Genomic DNA, 4,692 nt, shown 5'->3' on the forward strand with positions numbered 1-4,692 from the left:
CTATTGTAGTTCAAACACTATTTGTTTAGTTTTGTCATCTGTAAATACTTAGCTACGATATACGACATGCAGATGATTAAACAAAGGGCTGGCCCCAGCGTTCATACCTTTACGGGGGAGAAATGCCTGCAACGTCATCATGGACAGGATGCGCGGCGCCTGGAGCCGGGTCCACACGGCCCCAGAGAAAGCAGCATCCTCTCCCACAGGCAGGGGTTAAAATGGTCTCTGGCATAGGTCTAATATGATAATGACAATACTATTTTTTAAAATCACAGAGATTAATCCATTTAACAGCTACCTGTAAAACTTATTACTAATTTTTGTCTTATTTTTGTAAATAACTACTAGAAAACAGTTCTCGACGTGGTGCTTTTTAGTCACATACAGGCAAAACTGCTTTTTGGGACTGTAAGAGCTCTTTGTGTATTATTGCCTCATTCTTTCATCTCCCCAGCAAAGTGCCTTAGGTTAACTTGGGATGATATGTGTGTGAAAATATGTCCAAGAGAGAACGGAAGGGAGAGGAAATGAGGTGGGGTGGGAGGAAACCCATGGGGATAGATTCCCATTCTTAGCCTGACGTTCGTCATTGCCCCGTCACATCAATGCAAAAGGTCCTGATTCTGTTCCAGCAAAACACAGCGCAATGTTCTCAGGGTGACTTCAGGAATAAATTGGGCCCAAGAGCTTTAGCTCCGTCTTAAAATATAACAGAGTTTCTACTTTTTTTTTCTTTTAGTAACCCTGGGCCACATGTCGGAAATGAGCTTGCAGTGTGGTTCTCTGTCAGCATCTAATGTGATAATACAGTAAACCAAAACCCAACAATGTGGCCAAAAAGAAAGGACAATAATTAATTCACATGCCACATGGATTCTATTTACAGATCACTCACGGTCTTGTTGATTATTTCCTCCCCAATCATTTTCTCAGATGCTTGTCAACACAAAAGACATTTCAAACTTTGGATTTTAAATTCACTTTGGGTGGCTAATATCTTCACAGTTCATTAATATATTTTTTGTCCTCCTTAAGTTTTAGCTCCTTTTTATTACCTTGTGCTGAGTTTTGGTTCTTCTTCCTCATTGACATCCCAGCACCCTTTCCTTCTCCATATCAGACTATGGTCTGTAATCATCTTGCCAAATTTTGAAACTGCACACAAAGAGTATATACATGTACTATTTATAATGAAATTGCATTCAGTAACTTTTCTAAAAATTTTTGATTTCAAAATTTTAGCAGACTGATAAAAGCTGGTAAGAAACAAACATGATCTCTTGACATAAAACCCATATGGCCAAAGGAATACAGCTTATAGCAAAACATGGGTATGCTGTAGGGAACTTTATAAAATTGTAATATAAGCATGTAAAAGAATTATATATTTTGTTTTCCTGTGGTCACTTAAAGTGGCAACTGCTGTGGTTGCTGATTCCTTATTATGTAAACAAAATCAATAAAAATTTAAATTGTTTAAAAAAAAGACCAGCTTATTTTTTACTGCACAGGAATGATTTCTTAAATACTAATTGATTAAGTGTTTAAAGGTAATACAAATGTTACAAATAGACATTATTTATGTTAAGCATACAATAATCAAGGAAGTATAAAAGTTGTTAAATTAAAATGTCAGGTTTCTGGTCTCCGGGCCAGTTGTCGTCCTCGTTGTTGTGTTTTATTGTTGTGAGTAACCAGACATACACACAGACATTCAGTTTTCCGAGGTTGATTATCTGGATGATAGTTTCCAATGGCCCCTCCTATCTACCAATCTCTGGTTGCCTGCCTTTGGAGCATTTCACTGCTTAATCATTATTGTACCAAAGGTCAAAGGTGAAAGGTTGAAATGAGCTTTTGGGATTACTCACTTCATTTCACAAGTTTCTTTTGAGTGTTTGCTATGTGTGAGGTAGGATGAGATTAATAAAATGCAAGTTTCCTATTTGATAAGAGACAAAGTAATAAAAAAATTTTAATACAATGCAAAAGGAAACGAGCATTAAATAACCATCTACTGACTGCTCTTGAGGTTCATGTGTTGTGTCTCTTAGCACATAATCCTTTTCTTTGTCTGACAAAACCCAGCCTAGTGTTCCAGAGGTTTCTATGAGTGCCGCCTGACCTTTGCTGGATTTCAGCTGCCTAATCTCAGCTGAGCATTAGAGATAGAGGAGTTTGGAATTCCTGTGCTCTGTGAGAAGTAAAGGAAGGGCAAGCATAGGCAGTACCCTATGCGGTCACTGACAAGAGCCTCCCTTCTCTTGAACAGTTAGTTGTCAAGTTATATTAATAATAATAATGCATGTGCATTTCGTTATAGTAAAAGTAGACAGAATAAATATAGTTTAGATTCTTGGAAGAACACCAAAAGATGTGGCAGTCCTAAGAAGGAAATGTCCAGAAATCCAAATACCATAGAGGCCAAGCTTGTGAAGAGAATTCTGGATGACTTACTTTCAGTCATTGGCCTCAGAAGTGACAACATGAAATAATCAAAAGATTGAATGAGTATACCCCAATTGAAAAATCCCAATGGACACTTCCAGGATTCAAGGTTCATGTGAGCACAAGGAATAACCCCATCATGTTAGGAAGGCAGCATGTATAATGGAAAAAGCACCAAAAGAAAAAGAAAAAGAGAGAGAGAGAGGAAAGAAGGAGAGAAAGGAAGAAAGAAAGAAAGAAAGAAAGAAAAGAAAGAAAGAAAGAAAGAAAGAGGGAGGGAGGGAGAAAATATAATTGACCTCAAGTCAGTGAACATCTCAGAGCCTCAATTTAATTATGTCAGGTTAATATTATAATTATAATATTATAAAATATAGATATTAATATCCCCGGCCTAATTCTTAAATCAAATCAACAAATTTCTAGTATACTTATCAGGGTACCCTCTAAAATATAGGCATATACAAATGAAGAAGACAATCCCCGCTTTCTAGAAATTTACAGTCTGATGGGAGAGAGAGACAAATAAATCAAGCAGCTAATATGTTATAGGAACTGGTATATAGATACATACATGGTAAGAATTAGGGAGTTTAAGGAAATTCACCAGAGGAGTTGGTACATGAGTTGAGCCTTAAAGGAAATTTGCCAAGCAAAAGGTCCATGGCACAGGTGGCTAAATGACTATAGTGTGGGAGAACTGAGAGGGGTGGACAAGCATGGCCAGTTCAGGGAGAGGGCTTGACCCCAGCATGCTGAGGGAGGGCTGTGAGAAGTGGGGCTGGAGAGATAGGCAAGCCAGGGGGGCCTTGTGTTCCATGCAGTAGGGTTCGCCCTTCCCCGTGGCCAGTGTTTCTCAAATGTCTGAGGACTGCACACCTCAGGCCCATCTGGAATGTCTGTTTACAACACAGACTCCTGGCCTCCAACTCTGATTCATATCATCAAAACCTCTGGGATGGGACCCAGAAGTATTTACTTGAACATAGATTTCAAGTAGCTCTTATGGATCTAAAACTGGGGAAGCCCTGCAGCGTAGATATTTGCAAAGCACTGAGTATTTTAAACAAGGAGTAACAAGATGAGTTCTGTTTTCATAAGACTACTTTGGAAGCAATGTAGAGCATGGATCAGAGGGCAAACAGGCAGAAAGCAGTGAGACAAGATAAACAGCTCCTGCACTGACTGATCAGGGCGGAGGGTCTGAGAGAGGAAAGTATGTAGGGATAGTAGAAACAGGGCCAGTCAGCTGAAAAGATAGCCATCATGACACACTAACCGACTGATGTGGAAGTAAAGCTCAGTTTAGAAGTTTCTGGCTGAAACCCATTAACTTAGATCAGAGATCCGCAAACTATGGCCCGAGGGCCAAATCCAGCCTCATGGCCTGTTTTTGTAAATAAAGTTTTATTGGAACACAGTCACACCCATTTGTTTACATATAGACTAGAGGTGCCTTTCACAACAGCACAGCTGAGTAGTTGTAGCAGAAACCCTGTGGTCCACAAAGGCTAAAATATTTACTATCTGAACTTTACAGAAAAAAATGTGCTAACCCTTGACTTAGATAAATAATAATAAGGGAAAAGAGAGGCAGCAATTGAACTGGAGAGAAGGAAAGAGTTCTGAAACCCTGTGGCCCACAAAGGCTAAAATATTTACTATCTGGACTTTACAGAAAAAATGTGTTGACCCTTGACTTAGATAAATAATAATAAGGGAAAAGAGAGGCAGCAACTGAACTGGAGAGAAGGAAAGAGTTCTGAGGATGGAATGAATTCCGTTTAGGATATAATGAGCTTAAAGTTCTCCTGGAACGTCCACGGAGACACGTAGGGGGTCTCTCTGGGTTAAAGAGAAAAATGTGCTGAGAGTGGTTTCAAGACACTAAAGATATTAAAGAAGAGGATGAATGAAATATTCAAGAAGAATCAGAAAAAGTAAGGGAAAAAGAAAAGAAGGGATGGAGAATAAAACAACAGGGGTCACAAAGACAGGAGGAGTGGGCGGAGACGAGAAATTCAGAAGAGGCTGCAGGGAGCAAGGGTGATCAGGGCCACGGAAGTCAGGGGGAGGCCAAGCAGAAACATGGATGGGTTATGAATCAGAGCAACAGGAGAATGAAAAGCGACTTTTGAAATTGGCAATTCCAGACACATGGGAGACCACCTCCCTAACAGCCAGGGCACATGTGCGTGATGTAAGGTGATGATGTATCTCTAGCTCCTCAGCTCCCCATTC

This window comes from Halichoerus grypus, chromosome 4, assembly GCF_964656455.1.
Source record: "Halichoerus grypus chromosome 4, mHalGry1.hap1.1, whole genome shotgun sequence".
Lineage (NCBI taxonomy): Eukaryota > Metazoa > Chordata > Mammalia > Carnivora > Phocidae > Halichoerus > Halichoerus grypus.